Genomic DNA, 26,741 nt, shown 5'->3' with positions numbered 1-26,741 from the left:
AACCTCATGGTTCCTAGTCGGATTCGTTACCCACTGCGCCACGACGGGAACGCCAAAAGATGAAGATTTCCATTGCGACGGGATCCGAGGGCTCATCAGGGCTGGTCTCGCTCTGTCCCTCAGCTCTGCTCTCTCCTGTGGCTTTATCTGGGGAGATCCTTCACATCAGGTGAGAAGGAGGCCCCCGGTGACTCCGGGTTTACGGCCGCCTTCCTAGCAACCTCGGTGAAAGGGTCCTGCCTCCACAGTCACACCGGCGCTCTGGAGCGGTGGTTCTTTGGTCGGCTTGGTTTAGATGCCAACCAGGCCTGTGCTGACCGGTGCTGCTCGGAGGCGGATGCCTCTGATGCTCTTGCTCATGTGTCCCCTCCGGGCCACCGGGGCGGGGGCGGGCACTCCTTAAGGAAACAAAAGTGTGCTCATGAGAAGGACGGACGGACAGACCCCAGGCCCACCCAACACACATCCATGGTTCCTCTTCCGTCCCATCCTCCCGAAGTTTCTCTCCACTTTCCCGAAGCTCTCAGGGTAGGGTGGACAGACTTAGCGGATAAAATACATTTGTACGTCTAATAAATCACACGTAAATTTTGGTGGATGTCCCACGCTGGCGTCCCTCCGAGACGTGCACTTAGCTGGGAGAGCATCATGTGCTTCTCCAGAACCCAGCCTCAGGGCGCCTCTCAGGCACCATCGAGACGCCGGTGTATGGGAAGCTCTGAATAGCCTCCCGTGCTGCTTTCATGTGAGCTTTTGTTGTTGTTAGACACGCTTTGAACTGGCCTTGGTTCACCTGAAGTGTGCGTATCACCTTTGCCTGCCCACTGGAATCTCCTAAGGCTTTTTAAAAATACCTGAAGAAAAAAAATACCGGGTCTCACCCTGAACGCACTGAATCAGAGTATCTGAGGTGCGGCATGAGTGTGTTTCAAGGTTCCCTAGGAAAGTTCCGTGTTTGGCCAGGATGGAAGAGCATGGAGCCAACGTGTTCATTCTTTGAAGATGATTTCTGGGTGAGCAAACAGAGAAGCAAGGGGGTCTGGCCACAGATCCCAGTGTTTCCAAGCTCACAGCAGCGGGTCACCCGCTCTGCCTGCTACCAGGGATCCCTGGGTCACAAAGCGCACCGACAGCGTTGACGAATTTGATGAAACGTCATCCTCGGAGTGACTCATGGCAGCTGGGGGCCAAGGCAGCCTGAGTGTGATTTTCACAAAGTGCGGACGCAGGCTTCTTCCTCACAGACCTGGGGTGTGGGAGAGATGGTGGTGTGGCTGCTTCGCCGACGTGTAATAAAGGTATTGTGTGTTTTCTGCGCGTCCTAGCACTGCAGTTTCAACACTTCCTGCTAAGCCTTTTCATCGTGGGTGCTTTGCACATTCTCTGCCGACGGTCTTTAGAAGGACCTTCGTATGCAGCGTCCTCAGTGTTCGGGAGGACAGACCGTTCCAAGGTGCTACCCTGAGTTCACTCTGTGTCCCCTTTTCTGCCCCCCTGTTCCCTACATCTGTTGGATCGTGTTGGGTCATGAGACTGTGGCTTTGGTCTTAATTGTATATATATATATATTTTTTTTCCAATTATACATGGTGCAGCCTAAATTTTAGAGATAGGTTGTATCAAAGTCATCTGCAAAGTTTAATGAATGCACACACACGCACACACACACTCACACGGGAGCGTGTGCACACACTCTGGTCCCGTCCCCAGCAACCTGACACAGCGGGTCTAGAGGAGCGAACAGACCATTTTCTGCCCGTGATTGAAAATACCGCCTCAGGTGCTTGTCGTGCGTTCAGCTTTGAGACCCGGGAGGCTGGCTTTCCCGTTCAGCAGCCGGCGGGGCGAGGTTGATGATGAGGAAAGTCGCCGTTTGTCGCGTGTGTGATGCCTGAGGCACTGAGAACCGACTCAGCTAATCCCCTGTGTGCCCAGGGCCTTTTCATTCCACTTTACATGGCGAAGCGGAGCCGTTGTCAGGCTCGCCCAGCCTGTGCCACCATGTGTGACATCTTGTGGTCCCAAGGCTACAGGGCTGGCGTGTAGTCAGGTGTCTGAAGGTTTGCTCCAGGAGGGGCTGTTCAGCTGTTTGCGCGTAGGCGCTCCTGATTTGACGGCACTTCTCGCTGGCGCATCAGCCTGGAAGCCACGGAGGAGAGAGGCTGGATGCCCTGCTCTGCCTCCCAGAACCAGCCGCAGGGACCTGCCCTCTGGAGGTGGCCCTGCACCACCTTTCCTCACGATGAGGAGACTGAGAAGGTGGCGTGGCTCCCTGAAGACTGGCCTCTGGGGTCAGAGACAGCGCTTATGGGAAGTCACGCCTGGGCTCCTCTACTGCTCAGCCTCCGAGATGACGACGCTCTTACTGCCAGGTCATTGGCAGAGGAGGCACAGTCACATGGGAAGAACACGTTAAGACGCTTTTGCAGGGAGAAGGCTTTGATCCGCCACCGGAGCTGTCCAGGTCTTTCCCTGTAAACTCCAGTTACGCCTCAGGAGGCTTAGTAAACAGTGGTGTGAGGTCGGGGTATCTCCAGAGTGGAAAAAAGAAATCATTCTGAAACCTCCAAAGAGCTAATGATGTTTGCAACGGGGGCTTTCTGCACTGTCGGGTATGCTATTAGCAAAGCCCCTTTTTGACACAGTAATTGTTTTATAATGTGCTTCCAGCTGCTTGCTACCCCAAGTGGCTGGTTATGCAAAAACAAATCTTTGGTAAATATGATATTTTTTCTTGCATTCCTCTTGCATTCCTGCTGCTCTGCTCAGGCTAAGAGGCCAGGAAGTCCTGCTCTCTTCCCTTCTCGAGATCCCATGCTAAACAAAGGGTGGAGATGTGGGCCTGCACGGGAGAGACCGGCCTGGGCGGTGCTCCCGGGAGGCATTCCCTGCTGGTGGAGGACCCCGTGCTGCAGGGCTCGATGGTCAGCCCTTCAGCTGTTCCTTTGAGGTCACTGTTCCCAGTGCCGCCTCGGAGGGAGGTGACCCAGAAGCCGGTCCCTCTCATTGGCAGTCGGCAGTTGGTGCGAATGATTTGCTGGTGCTGCTGCCCTTCCCAGGGGAGCCGCCCTCAGGGCTCGGGTGGCCGTCGAGATGTATCTGGCAGACACCGTCTAGGTGGTCTCTGAGCTGAGTCAACCAGTGGAAACCCAGCTCATTTTCCTGCCATTTCTGCCATTCCAGGCGCAAAACTGCAGCCTTCAGGGGTCCTGGCGATCATCTCGCCCTGTGGTTTTGACTCGGGGCTCCGGGGATCTGGCAGACGGGCAGTGGTCCCTCTGTGCAAAGGGAGGGCTCAGAGAGGAGATGGGACTCCTGGCGTCTCACTGGGCTTCAAACACAACCGCCGCCCTTTCCCGTCTTTCTTGTGCAGGTTTCATGTAACGTCTTGTGCAACCCTATAGGGGATATTTATTTTGCCTTTTTTTTTTTTTTTGGCCTACAGAGCATATATTCTCCTTTAGCAGCCTGATTTCCTTTTGAGGAATTACCTCCCCTGCCCTGTGTCTAGTCCTGGTGGGACTGTCCATCCAGGCTCCTCTGGGTACATAAATGGGGTCTCTGGGGCTCCCTCCCCCAGACACACTTGCTTTCTGTCCTGTGCAGTCAGTGAAAAGGCCACCGCCCTACACATGGCCAGTCACCCACCAGAACTTGACTAGGGAGCAGGAGGCCAAAGGCAAGAAGTGGTCGGGGCGCCCAGGCCGGCAGCACTGCCTGCGCTACCTCTGCCTATGCAGGTGCTGCTTCGTGCCCCTGGCAGCACCCTAGATCTTCAGCTTTTACAGCAGTTCCATGACATCTGATATCCTACTTACTTTTTTCTTAGAATCAAAACACCCTCACTTACACGAGCATTTTATTTTATTCAGAGAAAAAAATTGAGGCCACGACCAGGGCTGTACCTCATTCAGAAGTCCCCCTGCACGAAATTAGAATTAAGACCAGGAGTTCCCGTCGTGGCGCAGTGGTTAACGAATCCGACTAGGAACCATGAGGTTGCGGGTTCGGTCCATGCCCTTGCTCAGTGGGTTAACGATCCGGCGTTGCCGTGAGCTGTGGTGTAGGTTGCAGACGCGGCTCGGATCCTGCGTTGCTGTGGCTCTGGCGTAGGCCGGTGGCTACAGCTCCGATTCAACCCCTAGCCTGGGAACCTCCATATGCCGCGGGAGCGGCCCAAGAAATAGCAACAACAACAACAACAGCAAAAAAAGACAAAAGACAAAAAAAAAAAAAGAATTAAGACCAGCATCCGAATCCAGTTTCCTGGCTAAGCTCTTTCTGTTGCACCAGGGGAACCGCAAATGCCCGCAGTGGACCCACAACGTAACTGACTTCTTGATCTCATTTGTCTTATATCGCACGGCCCTCCCAGTCCTTTGTTTTCCTGCTTTTGATTGGAACTGGGCCACAGAAAAATACTTCCTCACGATAAAAATAATAGTGGGAGGACAATAATAACAGGCAACGAGCATTTTGCTTCAATATTGGGCATGCAATAGGGACTAGTGGAGACTGTGGAAAACTAGGGCTGACTCTCTGTGTAAAAGTAATGGGCCTCCACTCAGCTCTCATTTTCATTGCCCTGGAATAATCTGGTCCCCGTGTTGCCAGAAATAACTCTTTCTTTAAAAGATAAGGTGGAAATCTAAATTTTTTTAAAGTAAAATGTTCTGATCTTTTTAGTGGTGGCTCAGATTGTTTAAAACTACTGTGAATTCCAAGGAGCACGTCTCTGGGCTGGATTTAGCCTGTGGATGGTTGCGTTTTACCCCCTGCCTTATCTCAGGTTCATTCCTCCTTTTCCCCGTGATGTGTATTCCACACCGATGGGAGAGTGTGGGGGCTCCTTGCCATCCTGGAAAACTTCTGGGAACAACCTGCATTTTGCGTCCTTATATGTTCTCCAGCAGAAAGGAAAATGCAAGCTGAATTCATCTTCGGTTTGTCTGTCCTTCTGTTTTCAGCTAAAGTTCAGGGTGAAGGAAAAGGTTTAATGAGAGGATCCATCAATTAGAGGGTTTAGTTTCCAATAGGGATGAAACGAGTGTCTGTGGAGCAATTCTGTCTCATGGGTGATTATCTAGAAAGGTCACACATGAAGAAATGTTAATTTCAGGCGTTTAAGATGATCCCACTGCAGCCCTGTGTGGAAAAAGCTCTGTGATGTGTGTTTACAGATCTCTGGCCAAGGGGATGAACATATATGGCCATATTTTTAAAATGGTATACAATACGGTATAGAATAATGAACTAAAAAAAAGTGGTTTGACCCACAAGAGTACAGAGGAAAACCAAACGTTATGTTTTAGGCTGGGAAACGTGCTGCAGGGACTCTGTCCACAGCAGGAGTCCAGACCAGGGTTGGCAAACTACAACCTATGGGACAAATCCAGCCCACAAGTGGCTTTTGCAAATGAAATTGTTTGTTTGTTTGTTTGTTTTTTTGGGGGTTTTTTAACAGCCACACCTGCCGTGTAAGGAGGTTCCCAGGCTGGAGGTCAAATCAGAGCTGCAGCTGCAGGCCTACGCCACAGCCCCAGCAATGCCAGATCCTTAACTCACTGAGCGAGGCCAGGGATTGAACCTTCATTCTGATGGACACTATGGCAGGTTCTTAACCCCCTGAGCCACAATGAGAACTCTACAAATAAAGTTTTATTGACTCGCAGCCGTGACCATTTGTTTACTTATTGTCTGTGGCTGCTTTGGTGCTGCCACACAACTGAGGAATTGCAACAGACAGTGTGGTTTGCAAAATCTAATGATTTTTACTGTCTGGCCCTTTAGAGACAATGTTGCCCAGCCTAGACCTCTGAGAGGGTTAAGTCCTGGCGTAGACGTAAAAGAAAGATGTACCCAGAGTCAGGATGGTGTGGACTAACCTGTAGTCAAGACAGAGAGAAGTGGTGGGATTCAGGGTTTATTTTGAAGGTTCACTCGGAAGGAATTGCTGGTGGACAAATGAAGGTTATGAGGGAGAAGAGACGGGGACAGAGCAGGGAAGGACCTCCCGGCTGCCTGGACCCCTAAGCCCCCGAACTGCCCGTTTTGAACTTCATCCGGGTGGATACTCCTGCTTTTCAACTAGAATCACGTCTGAGCCGAGATGTCCCTGAGGGAGGAGAGTGAAGATCCGTGGGCGGTCCTTGTTCTGGGTGAGTGTGGGGGCCTCATCTCATGGGGAAAAATGCACGACTTTAGACCAGCAGTTTAGCAGACATCAGCTCTCCCTGGCAGTTTAGTCCAGGATGCGATTTTGCTTTGAAAGCTGAAGTTCTCATTTGGCCCCACAGGGCAACTTTTTTCCTTTTTCCTTTCAGAAGGAACTGCAGTTTCTGAAAGAGGTACAAAACTGTTCTAACAGCGTCTGGAGGAACGTTATAGTATATGTGGAAAATACTGCTAATTGTACAATTATGCACAATCTGCTTCTTCCTTGATTGTTTTACCTGGAAACCTGGGCATCTGGCCCACAGGTCATGTTTCCAGCCTCATTTGCAGGCCGGTGTGGTTGTGTGACTCCACGTTGGCCAGTGGGATGGAGTGCGTCCAGCTTCTGGGAGTACCCTTCAAGGTGTGATTCCTGCCTCTGTCTAGCTTCCTTCTTCCTGCGGCTGTGATGGAGGCTTAGGGATTTGCTCCAGCAGCTGGAGGTGGTCTTGAGACTGGTGGCCGCCAGCGGAGCCTCGGGAATTAAGGCGGCAGCGGTGAACATGGCAGAGCACCCGCCTCCAGCTCTGCGTGGCCCAGCCTCGGATTTCCCCCTTCCCCAGACCTGCGCTCCACTGAGTCTTTAATGTTTCTCGTAGCTGACCTGACTTTACCTCCTATAGTCTCTTCTGAAAGGGTGTCTGTTTTCCGACTGCTTTGACCTGGTGCTGCAGCTGAGACTTGAAAAGCTTTGTCCCAAGTTAGCAAAGTTGCCACCTCGGTGGCCACTGCAAGATGCCCTCTTTCATTCCTGATGCTGGCGAGCTGCTCTTTCCTGCGTTTCTCCTTGATGATGCCTCTGTAGTGTTTCTGTAACCCTCTCCCTCCACTCGGCTCTTGAATATTGGTGTTTCCCCAGGTTCGAACATCAACCAAATCCTCTTCTGTCGTCTTTTCTTCCTTTGGTACGGTGACTCGAGGGAAACCTCACTGACCCTGGCAGCACTGACTGTCGCCGTCGTAGGCTGCCTTCCAAATCCCCATTTCAGCCCTTTAATTGACATCTCTCTCCACTTGTGTGTCCTGTAGGCTTTTCAGAGAGAATACTTCTACAACAGTTTGCATCGACTGTGTAGCTTCCTCCCCGCGTCCTCTTCACCCCGGGCACTGCCTGTTTCAGTGACTAGAGCCCCCACCGATCCCGGTGCCTAAGTGGGAATGTGTGGGTTGGCCTCCTAAGCTGTACACCCACCTCGTGTCTCCAACGTCTTCAAAGTTTTTACATTACGCTTCCAGGGGAATAAAACACGCCAGTCTGAGGCAGAAGTCTTTAGCGTCTCCTTATTTCCTCCTGACCATGCTCCGATTCAAAGTGGGGATGGGTAGGATAGGGAGTTGGTGAAGTGTGGGTATCGTACTTGGCAGAGGCTGGTACCGAACCGACTCCGTGAACCCAAAAGCCAAGCACGTCCTCCAGTTCCCTCCAGGAGAGATTTAAGGTGGTGAAGAGCCAAGTCAAAGTAGATAATGAAGCAAAGATTGACTCGGCTTATTTCTGGCAGTTGGTTTATTCTGTTCGATCCAGATGGTTTTGGGTATACATGTCAGTACGTGTGTGTGTGTTTGTGTGAGTGTCTCATAGACCTTTCAGACTAGGTGCAAACCAGGCTCTTGGAAGCGGGCTCTGTCTCCACGTTTTCTCTCGCTTCTCCCCACGGCGGCTCCTGCACCAGGACATTCCACACTCCCACCAGCCCGACGCTCGGCGCTCCCCGAGTGGCTCTGCTTGCCCGTTCCCCTCGCGCGCTGCTGGCCCTGCGAGCACGCGGCCCTTCCTCTCCTCCACCTGCCGTCGATGCTGCCCCTTCCTGCTCCGTTGGTACCCCCTGGAAATCGTTCCCTGACACCTCTGCCCTTGACGAGACTGTCAGATACACTCGGAACATACTTCTCTCTCTCTTCTCTTCGCTTGGCATCCCATCAAGTGGAATTGCGATTTTAAGAACTTAGCGCGACTCCATTTAGCTCTGAAAGGATATCCTAAGCTTTCCGTCTCTTTCATTCGCTCTGTCATTTCTTTTCTTTTGTTTTTTTCATTGAATTTTTAATTAAAGTATAGTTGATTTACAGTGTTGTGCCAGCTCAGCTGTGCAGCAAAGTGGCTCAGTCATACCCACACAGACATTCCCTTTCTGACAGTGTCGTCCATCACGGTCTGTCCCCGGAGACCGGACACTGTCCCTGGGCTGTGCGGCAGGACCGCAGTGCTCAACCATCCTATGTGGACTGGTTGGCATCTACCAACCCCAAACTCCCTGTCCATCCCTCCCTCCCACCCTCCCCTCTCATGTCTGTGTAGACAGACATCTTAGACATGTGTTCACGCTCTGGATGGAAGAAACAGCCCGGAGAAGCCGTCAGGGGGGTGATGAGGAGTCTCACGCTCTAAGTTCATGAATCTTTCCCTCTTACGGTTATTGCATCAACCCTCGCAGCCTCTCAGGACAGCGTGGTTTTCACCGTTTACAGACGACGTGGAGAGCCCCTGGGAGACAGGCCAGAGTGAGGTTCCTGCCTAGTCTTAGACCCGACTTGGCAGCCGTGGCTCTGGGTGTTTCCAGGGTGTCAAAGGACAGGGCGCCGTCAGGGAGGGGCAGCCCCCTGTCCTGCCGCACGCCTACCGCTCCCTGCCTCTGCGGCCCCATTAGCGCTCCTGCTCCAATTTATCTGCTTCTGTCCTGTTTCCTTCCAATTCTTCTGGAATCCGTTTTCTAGGATGGGAATGGGATTCGGGGGAAATCACTTGGAAGGACTTAATTGCCTTTGCTTCTAATTACCCTCTTTTTCAAGGGCAGCAGGTTAATTATGGAGACACTAAGCACACGTTCGATTCCCTGGGGGAGAACACTTTCCTTTTCACACAGCCACACCGTGTTAATGATACACTCATCACTCCCCCACACCAGCGCCCAAAACGCTGTCTCTGAGCAGGTTGCTCTACAGCTAAGATCCATGGAGCGGAGAGCATTAAACCCCCCAACGGCATGTTAAGGAATTTTTTTCAAACTGTAAAATTACTTAGCAAGAAAAGATACATTAATTAAAAATCTGTTCTTAGCTGGCCCAGAACTACACTCGAAATGCTCTGAAAGTGGCAAGGTGAAGAGTTAGAAAATACCACACTTTTCTAGGTGCCGCTGGTACCAAATAAAACTGGTCCCGTTTGCAGGGTGGACCAGGGCTTTTGGGTTTGGTTTCTTCATGGCAGTAAGGGGAGTCCTGGTCAACCTAAGCTTGACTTCAGGTCCACACACACAGGGTTCAGGTTGCAGACATGCTGCTGGGGGACACAAGACCCTGAACACATGAGGGTCTGGGCCCCCTGCCTTCAAAGTCTGCGGTAGAGACAGCAGATTCTGAACTCCACCCGAATCCATTGCTCATCATGGACCCTGAGAGCTACTCAAGCAAATGCACCTTCAGGCACATTTAGGGAAGCGGGTGTCACCCTCGATGGCTGGGCTACCCTCCCCAGCGTTTCTGGTTCACTAGGGCTGGGATGAGGCCCAGGAATCTGCATTTCTAGCAAGTTCCTGGTGTTGCTGATGCTGCTGGTCCCGGAGCAACACCTCCAGGACCTCCCCACGTTCTGGCCACTCCAGGCTCTGCCCCTTCACTACGAGTGAGTGTGTTCTCTCTGGGGTCATGATGCTTCTTGCTGTTTGCACTTTCCCTGCCTTATGCATTAGTTTCCTTTTGAAAAATGATAAAAAATGAGGCTATTTAAAGAAAACTATTAGGAGTACCCGTTGTGGCTCAGTGTAACGAACATGACTCATATCCGTGAGGACGCGGTTCAATCTCCGGCCTCCCTCAGTGGGTTAAGGATCCGGCGTTGCCGTGAGCTGTGGTGTAGGCTGGCAGCTGCAGCTCCAATTTGATCTAGCCTGGGAACTTCCAGATGCCGTGGGTGTGGCCCTAAAAAGACAAAAAAGAAAGAGAGAGAGAGAAAAAGAGAGGGAGGTAGGGAAGGAAGAAAACTATTACATACCTAGTTGTGCAGGTGAGAGGTAGGCTGGCCTCAGTTGTAAAGGGATGCAGAGCCGGACACATGTGGGAGCAGAAACTAGAACCTGTCAGGGGCTAAGTGATGGCATCCTGTGGTACAGCATTTGGGATTATATTCAGTCTTTTGTAATAGAACATGATGGAAGGTAATATGAGAAAAGAATAGATACACGTATGTGTGACTGGGTCACTTTATAGCAAAATTGGCACATTGCAAATCAACTATACTTTAGTAAAAAATTTTAAAAAAATTAACCAGAAAAAAAAGTTAGGAGCAGAGTCCTAACATAAAATAAGTATTCAGAAAAGTCCTTTTGTTTTGTTTTATTTTTATTTTGTCTTTCTTGGCCACCCCCAGCACATGGAATTCCTGGCCAGGGATTATATCTGAGCCATAGTTGTGACTTAAGCCGCAGCCGTGGCAATGCCGGATCCTTAAGCCACTGTGCTGGGCTGGGGATTGAACCAGTGTCCCAGTGCTCCCTAGATGCCACCGATCCTGTTGCACCGCAGTGGGCACTCCAGAGAAGTCATTTTGGAAAGATGCTAATACCAGCTGGATGACAGAACTGGATGACAGGAAGAGTTTCAGTCTGTCAGAGGCCCTGGATCAGCCTCAAAGGAGGCATTTAACTCTGTGTCCAAAAGTCTCATTTTATTTTTAAAAATTATTTATTATTTTTTGCTTTTTAGGGCCGCACCTGTGGCATATGAAGGTTCCCAGGCCAGGGGTCGAATCGGAGCTACAGCTGCCGGCCTACACACAGTCACAGCAACTCAGGATCTGAGCTGCATCTGTGACCTACACCACAACTCATGGTAATGCCGGATCCTTAACCCAGTGAGCAAGGCCAGGTATTGAACCCATATCCTCATGGACGCTTAGTCGGGTTCATTAACGGCTGAGCTACTTTGGGAACTCCTGAAAGTGTCATTTAAAGTACTATTCTCAGTGGTATAAAATGTCTAACAACTAACAGTCAAAAAACCAAAACCAAGGGCAGGTTCTGAGCCAATAACTGGACTTCACTACGTGTGGCTTTGGGAAGGGATGTGTGCCCTCCACCTTCACCGGCGGAGGCAAGTTGGCTCTAACCCCGCTGCCTGTCCTGGTCGCCTGAATTCCTGAGACCCTCTGTTTTTTCTTCTTCCTTCCCTCCCTCCCGGCCTCATCCCTTCCTTCTTTATTCTCTCCTTTCTTTTTTTTAAAAAATAGATTGTTTTGTATTGTATTGTATTGTACTGTATTGTATTCTGATCTGTTCTGTTTGCTTTTGGCTGCCCTGAGGCATATGGAGTTCCCGGCCAGGAATCAGACCTGGGTCACAGCTGCAGAAACTCACTGTGCTGTACCAGGCCAGGGATCAAACCTGCGTCCTGGCACTGCAGAAATGACCCAGATCCATCTGTGCCATAGCAGGAACTCCTAATAGACCCTATTTTTTTTTTTTTTTTTTTTAAGAGCAGTTTTACGTTCACAGCAGAACTGAGCAGAAACCACGGAGGCTTCCCACAGGCCTCCTGTGCCCAGACGTGCACAGCCTTTGCTAAGAGCAGAGAAATTTAGTTACAGAGAAGACTTTGGGACAGGTGACCCCTGGAGTCCAGGTGAATTTTTAGAGTGGTGAAGATCACTAGCACACGTCTGTGCAGACGTGCAGCCAGCCCTGACTGTCGCAGTCCTGTGGTTGCGTGTGTGTAATGTGCTCCCTCACAGAACCGTGGGCACATTGCCTGGGGCCGTCTCGAAAAGAGCCCAGTTCAGGGAGGGCAGTTGTCACCTGTGCCCCCCGCCCAGGTCACAGGCAAGAGCGGGACCAGCCCACCCGGGCAGGGAAATGTCGCCCCTGAAACACTGCCTCCCACCGCCGCCCAGGCCCAGCTCAACGTCGGAAGCCCTGGCGGCGGCTCGTTGCTCCCTTCCTGGAGAGGCCCTTGTGACACGGGAGGTTTCTGCATCCGCTGCGTTGGAGCAGGTGGAGTGTTGTACTCCTGCGCCAGCCCTCCGTTCTCCTCTGTCCCCCTCTCACAGCAGCACCACGTTTGGGCCCATCTTCTTCCAGAACTAAAGCCCATCCCCAAGTGTATTTCTCCGCCAGCCTCCTCTTCCTACAAGTCTGAAAACATGTGTCTGTGATACGTCTCATCCTGAAATACTAAGCTGTCCGACAGCGTCCTGCCCTGGGTTCGAAGTTCCGTGGCAGCGCAGAAAAAGGGAGATAAAACTGGATTAGCTCCTTGTTTTCTGACGAGAGATGCCTTAGGGCTTCGTGTGCAGGGACCGGCGCCAGTTGGAAGTCACAGCCTGGAGATGCCCACGGCGGTCTTGCCCAGGAGGGTTGCCTCCACGATCCTGCTCTTGGCCGCTGCCCCGCTTCCGCGAAAGGCAACGCCGCCTTCCGGGTGCTCGAGTCTTGGCATCATCCTTCCTCCCTCGTCTCCCTCGTGCCCTCTGTCCCGTGGCTGTGGAACCCTGCCGGCTTGCTCTTCCTGCGCTCTCGGGAGTCTGACCTCCTCGCCGCCCGCATCGTCCCTCGCCTCGCCTCGTGCTCTTCCGGCTCCTTCCCGCCTCCCCAAGAGGGGCCTTTCCCATGGAAGTCGGAACATTCCTCCTCCGCCCAGCCTTCCAGCGGCTTCCAGTCCCAGAGCGAAAGCACCCCTTAGGAGAGGAAACAGCCTGAACCCCCAGCCCGAGCCCTGCTCTGCGGAATCTGGCCACCCCTTCTCTCTCCTTCTGAACCCCCGCCCGAGCCCTGCCTGGTGGAATCTGGCCACCCCCTCGCCTCCCTCTTGCTCTGCCGCATCCACTCTGACCCCCTCGCCGTTTGCTGAACAGTTCAGAAGCGCTCCTGCTCCTGGCCTTTGCCTTTTCTGTCTTGCCTGGAAGACTCTTCCCTCCACTATCACTCCCTTCTGGCCACCTGTCCCCTTAAACCAGAGCCCCCCCCCCCCCCCCCGCCCCCAGGTGACCAGAGCTCCCCTCCCCACACACAACCTATGCTCTTTTCTGTGTCACTCACCGATGGGCCCGAGGCCTCGTTTTCTTTCTTGGCGCCTGTCTTCTCCCACTGGAACGGAAGCTCCACCAGGGCGGGAACATCTGACCATGGCCCGGCTTGTGGCAGGGCTCAGTATTTGTCACGTGAATGAGTAGTTACCGTGCTGTGATGAGAACCCAGTCTGCAGCCCATGGCCTCAGCTTGAGTCTCAGTTTAGTAGTATTACTGGTGCGCTTGGCTGTGTGGCGTCTCAGAAGACCCCTCTGTAAAGTGGGGCCAGCAGCTGTGCCGACATTAGGTGATGGTTGTGTTTTTTATTTCCTATTTAAATTTTACATTTTTATGCATTTTTAATTTTTAAAAATTAAACTATAGTTAATTTAAGGTGTTGCATTAGTTTCAGGTGTACAGCAAAATGATTGTTATACATATATATACATAAATGTACACACACACACACACACACACTCACACACACACACACGAGTAGAGCTCCCCGAGCTGTACAGCAGGTCCTTGTTGATGACCTGCTTTGTACAGAGTAGTGTGTATCTGCTCATCCCAAACTCCTCATTTATCCTCCTCTCTTTTCCCTTTGGTGACCATAAATTTGTGTCTGTGTCTGTGCATCTACTTCTGTTTTGTGTAGAAGTCCACTTGTATCCATGTTTTTTAGATTCCGTGTAGAAATGAAGCTTGAGAGAGGCCATAGAGCGTTTCGCGCAGTCGTCCCTGGGAGCTGGTGCTCAGCGAGTGAGCCTTCGGGGTCGCCCTTACCGAGCAATGAGAACACCATCACACACCTGCCCCCTGAGAGCAGAGGCAGAGATGGGGACGCAGGCCAGGGAGGCAGTCGTCAGGTGTCAGACAGCGAGTGACCGGGGGCAGAGCACAGCGAGAAGTGGCTCCCGTGGCCCCACTTCATCTAGAACGGGGCTGCGTCTGGGGCTTTGCTGATGTCATGAGTGCAGGAGGTCAAGGTTCATGTGGGTCTGGACACTGAAGAAGGTCATTTAACCTTTCCCGAAGTCTGTTCCCTGGAGCCCTAGTCCTCTCACCTGCTCCAAGGAAGACATGCTCCCATTTGGGGAGCGTTAAGCACTGTATCGCTGCTCAGATACTGTCCGTGCATGTTGTCGTGGCAGAGGCTCTGCGAAATCCTCCGTCAAGGGTCCCGTTTTACTCTCCTGCGTAATCTCCTCGAAGCATATTTGACTCCAGACCTGCTTGTGTACGTGAGGTCTGTTAACACCCTGCAGGACAAAGGTTCTGCAGAACGTGCTTGGAAAACCCCGGTATAAGGCGATCCACCCAGCCAGGCTCTGGCCGCTGCTGGCGTTGGTCAGGCTGTGGTCGCTGGGGATGGACCACGATGGAGATAATATGGGCGGAGGCTGGAGGTCCACACGGTCGGGGCGGCCGATTGGAAACCAACCCACCAGCGGGAGGCCCAGTCCTGAGTGTCTAGAGCAGCCTGGGGGGGCCCCTTGAGCCCCAGGCAGGCAGCAGCATGCCGCAGACAGCGTCCAGGGGTGGCGAGAGGTGGTTCCTGGGTTTCCTAACGGAAAACTCAGGAGAACTCAGCACCGGGGAATCTGGTAGGAGGCCCTGTGCCAAGGTTCAGGGAGGGAGGGAGCCAGCTGGTAGGTGGACCTTGTGTGAGCGTGGAGCCGTGAAAGCGGCCGTGCTTTCCTCTCCAGGGGCCTGGGAGGCTGTTCAGGAACACAGCAGGAGGCAGAATCCATCAAAGCAGGTTGCAAGATGGGCGGCTGGAGGTCCAGAAGCTCGGGGTCAGGGAGCAGAACAGGCCTCGTTCTGCCGTGCAGGGAAGAAGGCCAGAGTGACCGGGTCTTCTTAAAGTCCTTTATGACTTCACATGCCTGGAATTTCACCCTCTTCCTGTGCTGAGCCCACCGGGAGAGCCACGGGGACACAGCTGTGGGGAAGGAGGTGCAGGGACTGGGAGCCAGGCTGTCACCCCGGGATGGAAGGTTCTCGCATCCATGAGACAGAGCCGGGTAGCAGGCGGCCGAAGCTCCCTAGCTATTCCTCCTTGCTTCGTCCTAGGCTTCGGGTCTCAGCCGAGTGCTGTCTGCTCCACAGGTCGCACCTCTCAGCTGGGGGACATCGGGGACGCACTTTGCAGCCCCACCCCGGAGGTGGATTTGCAAACTGACACCCAGGAGGGGTCCTGGTCCTCCTGTTTGGGTTGCTCTGCACCATTTCCTGGGGAGCAGCTGAGGAACCAAGGCCATTTGAAAACGAGGCTGTGTAGACTTGGTTGGTGGCCAAGTTAAGTTTGTAAGGAAGAGAACTTGCCATAAAACTACCCCCACTGTCTGTCAGTAGTCTGAAGCCAGAGAAGGCTACGCTGCTCGATACCATCTGGGGGAAGGTGTTTGCCAAACTCTGGGAATATTTGCAGTTTCCTCAATTCATAGTTAGGTCTCTTAAGCCAGTTTCCACCCACCCTGCCCAACAGTTTCTGCTGGGACTAGATAAAGCCGCTTCACACCCTTTGAAGTGGCCCTTTGAAATAGCCACTTCAGAGGTGTGGCAGATACTCTTTTTAAAAATTTGTATTCCATACATTTAACACACATCCAGGACACAGAACAGAATACAACTGGTATAAGGCAGGCACCAGCCAACCCAGAACATAGAAAGGAAAGAGTCTGAGCAGAGTGGTAATCCAGGAGGTCCTCATGGAAGAGGGGACGTTTAAGCGTGGCCTCGACAGACAAAGAACAGAACAGACTCATGGTTGTCAAGGCGGGGGAGGGAGTGGGATGGACGGGGAGTGTGGGGTTCATAGATGCGAACTATCCCATTTAGGATGGTAAGCAGTGAGGTCCTGCTGTGCAGCCCAGGGAAACCGATCCAATCTCCCGGGATAGACCCCGATGGAAGAGAATACAAGAAGGGGAATGTGTGTTTATGTATGACTGGGTCACTGTGCTGCACAGCAGAACCTGGCACAACCCTGTAAATCAACTCTACTGCAATACAAAATGCAAACAAAGATTAAAAATTTTATCCTGATGGAGTTCCCATCGTGGCGCAGTGGTTAACGAATCCGACTAGGAACCATGAGGTTGCGGGTTTGGTCCCTGCCCTTGCTCAGTGGGTTAATGATCCGGCGTTGCCGTGAGCTGTGATGTAGGTTGCAGATGCGGCTCGGATCCCGCGTTGCTGTGGCTCTGGCGCAGGCCGGTGGCTACAGCTCCGATTCCACCCCTAGCCTGGGAACCTCCATATGCCGTGGGAGCAGCCCAAAGAAATAGCAAAAAGACAAATAAATAAATACATAAATAATTTTATCTTGAAATAAAAAAAGAGAAGAGTCTGCATTGTTGATTAGCTTGCTGACCTCCTGGGGGGTTCTCTCTGGGGAACGTAATGGGGGGAATTGCAGAGACTTTGAAAAGGGAGTAGTCTTGCTTTCAGCTCTAATGTTTTGTCTCCACGTTAAGGAGCCCTTAGGTAAGAGTGAGCTCGACTGAGAAATGGATAGACATTTCCTCCCTCTCTGGATTCCATCCCCCATGTTCTCATTCGGGGAAAAAAAAAAAAATTGAGAAGGTAGTTCTCCTGTTTTTATTTCGTTTTGAGCTTCCTTGGCCGAGGGCAACGACAGGTATGTTGTTTGTCTGTGAAAGGTCAGGGAGGAGCGTAAAGCCCACGACTCAACTCTAAGAACTGGCTTGTGATGATCATTGTACAACTACAAACATAATAAATTCATTGAGAAATAAAAAAATAAAAAATAGTAAAAAGCCTGTGTTTACAAATGCTGCAGAGGATGGACCTGGTTCCTCCTGATGGGGGGAGAGGCTGGTGCAGCTGAAGAGGAGGCGGTGCTCTAACCCAGAAACGAGCAGGGCGGCAGAGCAGAGCCAGCACGGAGACCTCGCCGGAGGGCGGCTCGCTGGTCCCCTGGGCGCTGGGGTGAAGGCAACGGCCAGTGAAGCCAAAAGGCGACGCAAAGACCAAAGAAAGTGAAGGACCGCTGACCCGACCCTCGGGGGCGGTGGACCTAGAACGCTCGGGGACCAGGCTCCTCCGCGTCTTTACAGACCCAGGGAGTGCGGGGAGGAGAGGAGGAAGCCTCAGTTACTCCCGACGCTGAGCTCCAGCTTGACTTTGGTGGGTGAGGACTATCAGCCAGCTTTTAATGTGATTCAGGAAGATTAAGAAATATGACTCTTTTCACTTTGGGTATCTCTCGTGGGAAAATTCCTGACCCTCATATTTCAGGATCTGCAGTGTTGCATTAGAAGCCCCCCATTTCTCACCGCCAAGCTGCTCTGCTGAAAGCACCGCCAGTTTGCTCCCCACCCGTCGTCGTTCAGAGCTGTGTCTTTTGGATCCGAACGACCTAGTGTGAAGAAGGACTGTACTGCTTACCGGGTATAGAAGCAACCGTGGCTGTGGCTGGATATTGTGAGTGTCAGGTGCCTCCTGCGGAAATGGAGACTCCGCCCCACAGGGCGGTGCTGGGTTAACAGGGTGATTCGTGTCGGGAACGCCCTTGGCCGCCACCTCGCGCTTAGAATCACTCCACAGAGGGCAGCTCGGGGTTGTTTTCGTGGTGCTGGGGTTGGGATCACGGGTAAGGTCCCTCGGGCTCTGGGACGGGAGTTTGGGAGAAGCCCCTCCTTGTCACTTTTCTACCTGTAACACTTTAAGGTGACCGATGAGAGCACTTCATGCTCAGCGGGGAGCCTTGTTGATGAGTGTAGATGGTTCTGGGGAAGGTAACGGCGTGAGACTTCTGCTTGGTCGTGCGGTGTGTGTAAATCATCTATGGCAGTTCCATATCGTCTCACAGGTCCCCCCGGACAGGGGACATCAGGTAAATCGGTGAGACAGAAATTGGAGTCAGGAGAGAAGCCAGAGGAAAAACTGCGCTAGCAAACTGGTTTAGAGCCACTAGGTTGAACTTCCGGAAAGAGGAAAAATGGGTGAAGAGGCTCCAGGAAAACTCAGGGCAAATGGAGCCCCCACTTTGATCAAGAGGCCCGAGGGCTGGGGAGACAATTCCGGGGTCTGCAGAGGTGCATTCGTCCTCATTAACCGATCAGGTGGGGGACCTGGAGCGAGGCAGCCCTGGGTAGAGCCGCCCTTTGGGCCACATCACTCTGGAGTCCCTCGGGGAAGAGTCTCATTTGTGCTCTTCTCTCTGGGACCACAGAGAGCTGCTCAGACCTGCCCTGTTGTTGGCAGGGCCAGAGGTGGGTTCGGCGTGGGTGTGGCAGAGGTGTGGTGTCACTGCCATCACAGTGAAAGGCAGAGCTCCGTCTGGAGTCAAAGATAATCCCTTCTCACAGAGGATTCATTTCTTCTGGAATTCAGGACTCTGCTGTGTTCTGGGGAGCTCCTTTGTGAAAGCCCCTTGGAAGCACTGCCCCCAAATCCAGGTGCATGCTTATCTCCTGGTCTTTAAAATATAGTGCGTTGAAGTTCCAGCTGTGGTGCAGTGGGTTAAGAATCCAACTCAGTGGCTCGTGTCGCTGCAGAGGTGTGGGTTTGATTCCTGCCCGGCCCAGTGGGTTAAAGGATCCGGCATTACCACAGCTGTGGCGTAGGTCGCAGCTGCGGCTCCGATTCATGCCCTGGCCTAGGAACTGCCATATGCTGTGGCATGGCTATAAAATTTAAAAAAGGGGGGGGCTCGGGGGACATGAACTGCTGCAGGCGGGTGGTCATCCGCCCAGCAGTTCTTCTCTGAAGGAGGACAGGAGGAGGAGAGCACGGCCGGCTCCCAGAAAACACACTGAGCACATGTCTGTTCTCAGACGGCCCCCGTCCTAAGTGGGGACGGCCGAGGGACGCAGGCCCTCCCCCGCCAGCGGCCCGCAGAGCCCGGACTGGACTGTCTGGTCTCCGCAGAGCGTGGTCTCAGTTCCTGAACTTAAGAAAAACTAAACACGTCGATGGCCTCCTGTGTCCCCAAACCATCCAGCCCGCCCCCCAAAGGCACGGCAAGGACGGCGGGATTCCATCAGTTAATTGATCGTCTTCCATCTGAGAGAACTCCCCTCTGTGACACAACGGACCAAGTACTGTGGCGATTTCACATTTCAGTTGAGGCCTGTAAAACACAAACCGTAACTATACCGTTTGCCGAATCTCTGCAAAGTGAGGCCTGTAACCGGCACTCAGACCAGGAAAGAAAACGTTTACCAGTGACCCAGAGGCCCCTTAATCCCCCTCCCTGTTACCAAGCCCCCAACAGTCCCGACTTCTTTCATCGTAGCTTCGTGCTGCCTGCTTTTGAACTTTACGTCAAATGACCTGAAGAGCACACAGTCCTGGGTCCTTTCTGCCGGATTTCTTTCATTCCGCATCGTGAGATCCGGCTGCATTGTTTTAGAGCAGTGCTTCCTTCTCAGTGCTGGGTAGTCTTTCACTGTGTGAATAAACCAGACTTGACCCATCCTCCTTGGGTCGTTTCCCATTTGGGGATCCACTGCGAGCCTTCTTGGATACGTTCTCTGTATCCTGTCAAGTTTACACCCAGGACAGACTCTATGGGGCATGAGCATTTGTGTTTCGCCAAACAGCCATCCAGAGCGGTTACGCCGTTTTGCGTGTGCCCAGCTCCTTGTCCTCATCAACGGGTAAAATCAAGCTGTCTTTTTCATTTGGGCCGTTCCGATGGGCGTGGAGCCGTATGGCATCGTGGTTTGCATGTGCACAGGTGGAAAATATTGTCAAGGAAGACAGAGTCAACTTGAGTCTGGAGCTGGGGGAGCATAAGCCGTATTTAGGGCAGCTTGCCTGCGATGAAATGTTTCTGTCGATGAGAAGTGGAACTGGACGTCTCAGCCGGAGGTGGCGTCTGACAAGCTGTGAATGTCATCACCCGGGTGTGGCCAGGGTACCGGCAACGTGCGATGCGAGAGCCTCAGCATCGGACAGTTAGGGAGAATGTGAGGGTTGAATGAGACATCCAGAGACTGCAACCAGAATCTGTCTATTCACAATTTAGTACCAGACACCCTGTTACCTGGGCACTGTGGCTATAAAGGTGAGCAGGCGTAGTTCCCCTGCTTCCAGAGACCACAACTGTTAGGAGAGACAAGTAAGATGCATAATAAGACATTGCGATAAATGCTGCCGTCGAGGCCTATCCACGCCCTGTCTTTGCTCTGGCAGCAAGAAGGTATCCATCAATTCGGTCTGGTGGGGCAGGGGAATACCTCACCAGGCAGTGACACTGGATCCCTGTCTTGATAAATCAGTGGTGGGCCATTAAGAAGGTAATGAAGAGAGAAGCGTGAGTGATGGTGTGGAGACGTAGAAGACGGTGCAGTGTGGCTGAGAACGTCCGGGGGGTCGTGTGGGTGCAGGGGAGCAGGTGGGAGCAGACAGGAGGGCGAAGAGCCTTGTGGGTACCCCTGGGCATGGGCTGTGTGCTGTCGGCAAGGCGCAGCCACTGAAGGTCTGCCAAGGCGGCTGCCGGACGCCTGGGTGGCGCTGACACCGGCGTTGGGACCCAAGGTAGGCAGCGGAGGAACTCCAAAGAAAGCGACAGATGTGACTTCAAATAAAATATGGCTCGGCTCTCCTCTTGCAGGGCAAGAATCCTCATTTATTGGGAACTGGAAAAGTACTTTAGGTGATGATTTTGTTCTGCTAGGGTGGGCCCAGCCTGAAGGTAATTTTTCAAAAGCAGCTGCTCTAAGTGTTAGTTAAATGGTGCCGGGGGAGTCTCTGGACACAGGTGTCATGTTCAATCTTATTCATCTATCAATAAAGCCAGACTCCGAGTGCTGAGTGGATGGCAGCGCGGCCCCTTTGAGATGGGAATTCTCTTAACAGATGCAACTCGCTGCTCCAGGCTGGGGCTCTGCTGCAGCCTCAGAGACACCCTCAAAGCCTTGGCTTCTAATGTTACTTCTCCATCATTTCTGCTCTGGCTCCTGCCTGGGTAACTCAGGTACACACGTCACATACTCTTCCTATTGTTTGAGTTTGTTCCTACAAAATATTCTGCATCTGTGCTTTTATCACAGGAGGGGAATATTTAAGCAGTCAATTTTTTGGATATTTGGTAGATGCTGTTGGCACAACATTTTAGATGGTACATAAAAGGTGGTGGTGAGAAATAGATTTCTCTCCCTTTCCTGTGCCCAGCCACCCAGTGTCTCTTCCCAGTGGCAAACCCAATTCCTCATGAATCATTTCAACGATGTTCTATGCAATTATAGACATATGACAATTTTTCTTTTCTTTTTTAAAAATCCTAAAGGGTAGCACATGACTCACATTGTTCTCCACCTTGTATATATCATGGCTAGAGTTCCCATCACTCCCTTTCTTTTTTAAGGCTGCATAGTATTCCATTGTGAATATATCTTCATTTATTTAGTCAGGACACCACTAATAGACATTTTAAATAGTTCCTAATTTTTGGCTATTATAAACAGTGCTCTAATGAATACCTTTATTTCTCACTTGGACATATTAATAAGATAAATACCTAGAAATAGAACTATTTGAGCCACTAGGTATGAGTATTTATAATTTTGAGAGGTTTTAAATTACCCTCCAGGGAGTTCCCGTCGTGGCTCAGCAGTCAACAGACCCGATTAGCATCCATGAGGATGTGGGTTCAGTCTCTGGCCTCGATCAGTGGGTTAAGGATCCAGCATTGCCATGAGCTGTGGTGTAGGTTCCAGACGTGGCTTGGATCCCGTGTTGCTGTGGCTGTGGTATAGGCCGGCAGCTGTAGCTCTGATTCGACCGCTAGCCTGGGAACCTCCATATGCCGAGGGTGTGGCCCTAAAAAGCCAAATAAATACATAAGTAACCCCCCCATAGTTGTTCCAATTTTTACTCCTAGTGAAATTCTGTTTTCCCATGTGTTCCCTACTGATGTGATGCATTATAAAATTTGACCTTTGTCAATTTCATAGCGAAAAATGTTATTTGGCATTTTGCTTTTCATTTATTATTAGTGAGCTGGGCATCTTTACATGATTTTAAGAGTCATCTGTAATTCTTTTAAAAATGCAACATCACATGCTATCATTTAAATGTAGGAGCTAAAAAATGATACAAACAAACTTCTTATTTCCAAAACAGAAACAGACTCACAAACTTTGGAAACAAACTTATGGTTACCAGAGTGGGACCTTATGTCCTATAATTGCTAAACTCACTTGCCCTTTCTCGTAGATTTTGTGACTCAATTCAGTGACCAACGTGGAAGATGGGGTTGTATGTAAATGCAGACAGCTTTATGTGTTCTTTTCAAAACTGGACGCCTTCAGTTTATTTTTTTTCCCCACTGTACAGCAAGGGGATCAAGTTATCCTTACATGTATACATTTTTTCCCCCACCCTTTGTTCTGTTGCAGTATGAGTATCTAGACATAGTTCTCAATGCTACCCAGCAGGATCTCCTTGTAAATCTATTCAAAGTTGTGTCTGATAATCCCAAGCTCCTGATCCCTCCCACTCCCTCCCTCTCCCATCAGGCAGCCACAAGTCTCTTCTCCAAGTCCATGATTTTCTTTTCTGTGGAGATGTTCATTTGTGTTAGATGTTAGATTCCAGTTATAAGTGATATCATATGAGATTTGTCTTTGTCTCTCTGACTCATTTCACTCAGTATGAGAGTCTCTAGTTCCATCCATGTTGCTGCAAATGCTATTATGTCATTCTTTTTTATGGCTGAATAGTATTCCATTGTGTATATATACCACATCTTTCTAATCTAATCATCTGTTGATGGACATTTGGGTTGTTTCCATGTCCTGGCTATTGTGAATTGTGCTGCAATGAACATGCGGGTACATGTGTCTCTTTTAAGTAGAGTTTTGTCTGGATAGATGCCCAAGAGTGGGATTGCGGGGTCATATGGAAATTCTATGTATAGATTCTAAGGTATCTCCAAACTGTTCTCCATAGTGGCTGTACCAGCTTCCATTCCCACCAGCAGTGCAGGAGGGTTCCCTTTTCTCCACACCCCCTCCAGCACTTGTTATTTGTGGACTTATTAATGACGGCCGTTCTGACCAGTGTGAGGTGGTACCTCATGGTAGTTTTGATTACGCCTTCAGTTTCTTCTACTTGCCTTACCGCACTGGTTCGCACCTCTGGTAGGACGTCGAATAGCAACAGTAAGAATGGATGACCTGTATTGCTCCTCATTTCTAAGGGAGTCACCATTTACTGTTTTAAATACGTTAGCTCTGGGGCCCTTTTGTTCTGTCTTTCGTTAGGAAGAGAAATTTCTATTTTTCATTTGCTGGGAGTTCCTTTTTTAAGAAAACATCAGGAGTGAATTTCTTTCAAGTGCTTTCTTTGTGTCTGTTGAGGTTAGTCGTTTTTAGTTTATTAATATGCAAGCAAAAAAGACAATGGGACAGAACACTCTCCATCTAGAGTTCTCCCCCCAGCAAAAATGTCTTTGAAAAAATAATGACAAATAAAAATGTTTTCAGGCATTCAAAGGCTGGAATAATCCATTGCCTGTACTGTAAGAGGAAATTAAAGGAGGTCCTTCAGGCAGAAGACAGATGCTGCGAGGTGGAAATACGGGACCTGCCCAGACGAGTGGAGAGCACAGGAGATGATCACCGCACTGCACGTGTAGGGTAATCTCTTCCCTCTTCAGTCTGTTTCGAAGGTAATTGTTTAAGCCACAAAAAACTGTGTCTGAGGTTGTAACACATACGAGCGTAAAATGAATGCGAACAGGGGCACAGGGGCTGGAAGAAGTGGAAGCTGCTTATCTAAACGCAGCGTGGTGCGCTGTCACTGGAAGCTCGATCGCAATAGGTTACACAAGGCAACATAAACCTTAGAGCAACCACTGAACTAAAAGCCACCAAGAGTGAACAGCTAATAAGCCACCAAGGTTGTGAAGGTATTGAGATGGAGATCAGTTTTGCCATCGATAAATATCCACTTTTATGTTGCCATTGATAAATATCAGCATCTGTTGATATGGAGATCGATGTGGATATTGATAAAGATATTCAGCTCACCTGAAGCAAGGTAGTAAACAAGGAAAAACAGAAAAGGAAAATACGGACAAAGAGGAAACTGATCGCCGGTTGATGGATTCAACCCTGGCAGTACCAGGGACGCATTATGGAAGTGGTCCTGCCTGAGCACCGGCCGTGCTCCTGGTAGTCCTCTCTGGTGGTCCTCTCCCCACCACAGGTGGGGGCTTCACAGGTGTTCTCCCATCACTGCTCACTGCAAACCAGGACAGCAGTTCTGTCTCTTCGTAGCTCTCTTTCCCGCTCTGCTCTGGAAAGCTCTGGTTGCCCTGAATTCCCAGCTCTGTCTCTTCAACTCAGGGAGCCCGCTGGGCTGCACCACGGCTCCCTCTCCTTGTCCTAGAAACTCTCAAGCTGCAAAGCTGAGCCACCCGTAGGGCTGATCTCACGTGTGTCCTTCCTTTCGGGATCAAGGTTCTTCACTGCTTAGCATTCAGTGTCTTGCCATCTGTTGCTTCATGTAATTTATTGGTTTTTGGGGTTGCTTCAGGTGGGAAGGCAAATTCAGTTTCTGTTATTACACCTCGGTCAGCGCAGAAATCAGTTTTTTCCTTTTATTGCTGAGAGATTCCATGGTATGGCTGTACTACAGTTTGTTTATCCATTTACTTGTGGAAGGTCTAGGTCGTTTTTAGTTTTTGGCACTTACAAATAAAGCATTTATAAACAGTTATGTGTGGCTTTTGGGGGGAACACAAATTCTCAGTTCACTTGGGTAAATACCCAGGAGTGGTGTTACTTAGTCATTTGGTAAAGGTGTATTTAATTTTATAAGAAACGCCGAATTGTTTCCCAGAGTGGCTGTACCATTTCATTCCCACCAATAACCTTTAAGGGTTCCAGTTGTTCTGCATTCTTAGCAGCACTTGGTGTTGTATGTTGTTTGATGATTAATTTATTTTTAGTGTTTCTAATGCGTGGATAGTGGCATCTCATTGTGCTTTTAATGAACGCTTCCCTAATGACTGATGATGCTGAACATCTTTTTGTGTGCTGAGTTGTCATCTGTATGTCTTTTTTGGTGGCATGTCTGTTCAGAGCTTTCAGCATTTATTTTTTTTAAAAATTTGGATTTTTGTTTTCATATTCTTGAGTTTGCATGTTTTTTACATATTATGGATACACATCCTTTATGGGGTATCACTTGCAAATATTTTCTATGACTTGTCTTATGCTTCATTTTAAATCTCCCCTTTTAGAGGGATCTGAGTTGTTTCAAAGACTGGGTTAGAAGTGTAACTTTATTAATGCCTACAAACCGTTTATTGACTCATGAAAGCATTTTAAGAAAGGTCATTTTTACCCCAGAAATTTAGTGTCACCTTATGTCTGTGTTACTGAAACATTCTGACAGAATTTATCACAGTGACAACAACAGGGCCTTTCTATTTGTTTTCTCATTTGGCTCCTAGTTACGGGATTCTGAATGTCATTAGTTTCTCCAGGCTCAGTTTCCTCAGCAGGAGATGTTCAACTTTGAGTGTAAGCGTTTCAGAATCACTAGTGCAGATGCAACCATACTCTCTGTTAATAACTTTCCTCAGAAGATAAGAGTTTTGTTCTGTTTTTTTTTTTCACTTTCATAATAACAAGAGTACCTTTTGTTAAGAGCGATATTTATGTCATTTCTTTCTATTTCTATGATTTCAATAACTTGAGGTCTAGAAAATGCCCATGCAAACAAAAAGGGGGAAGAAAGTGCAGAGGGAAGAAATTTTACATTTTAAGAGAAAAATCCGAGTCTCATTTATTTTTAAAAATTCCATTGAAGTTATGATATTGATAGACACAGGTAATAACTTACTTCAGAAATAGCACTCAAAATATTTAGGGGGCATTGGTGTTATAATGATCACTCAACGAAATTAATCATTTTATTAAGTGGGGATATAAAGTATGTTTTAAGGGAAAATTCAATATCTGGTATCTTTCCCCCTTCATTTTGTTATGAGAAACTTTCAATGTTCAGAAAAAGCTGCAAAGATTTTAGAGTGAACGTGCTTATACCGACCGTGTAGATTCTGCAGTTCACCGTTTGGCTGGATTTCCTTTCTTATCCTTTTATTCGTATATCCGTCCTGCTATCCATCCCCTACCAGTCTGCCTTAGTTTCTCATGCCTTTAAAAGCTAGAGGATTGAAAATTTTGAGTATTTATCATGGAGAAATTTAATTTAAAAAATTTGAGTGTTCATTGTGGAGAAATCTTTTGGTTGTGTGATGCGATTATTGTTTCTAATACATATTGATCTGTCAAACCAAACCAAACCAAACCATCCAGGTAAATCCTGCTGCATTTCCTAAACCCCGAGGTTTCCAAAGAAACAAGCATAGGACTTCTGGGCTGCACCAGTGGGCCTGCTGAATATGGACCTGGGTGAGTCCAGTCGCTGAATTGCCCGGCGCTCTCCTCCCCCGGCTCCACAAGTGTTTGGATGACAGCTGAGGCCTTTGCTCTGACGCAGGTTCAGAGAGTCGGTCAGCAGCAGCAGGTGTGGGGA

General features: G+C 50.1%; 1 long non-coding RNA gene across 1 annotated transcript in view; it reads left to right on the top strand.

Annotated features, from left to right (window-relative positions):
- LOC110255891 overlaps positions 1 to 24,911 on the top strand; it is a 76,749-nt gene extending 51,838 nt beyond the window's left edge. Inside the window, exon 2 of the long non-coding RNA XR_002336857.1 lies at positions 23,678 to 24,911. This is a non-coding gene — a long non-coding RNA (uncharacterized LOC110255891). The remainder of the gene's footprint in view (positions 1 to 23,677) is intronic.

This window comes from Sus scrofa, chromosome 12 (genome assembly GCF_000003025.6).
Source record: "Sus scrofa isolate TJ Tabasco breed Duroc chromosome 12, Sscrofa11.1, whole genome shotgun sequence".
Taxonomy (NCBI): domain Eukaryota; kingdom Metazoa; phylum Chordata; class Mammalia; order Artiodactyla; family Suidae; genus Sus; species Sus scrofa.
Note: the sequence above shows the minus strand (reverse complement) of the source record. Positions and strands in the feature narration are given on the sequence as shown.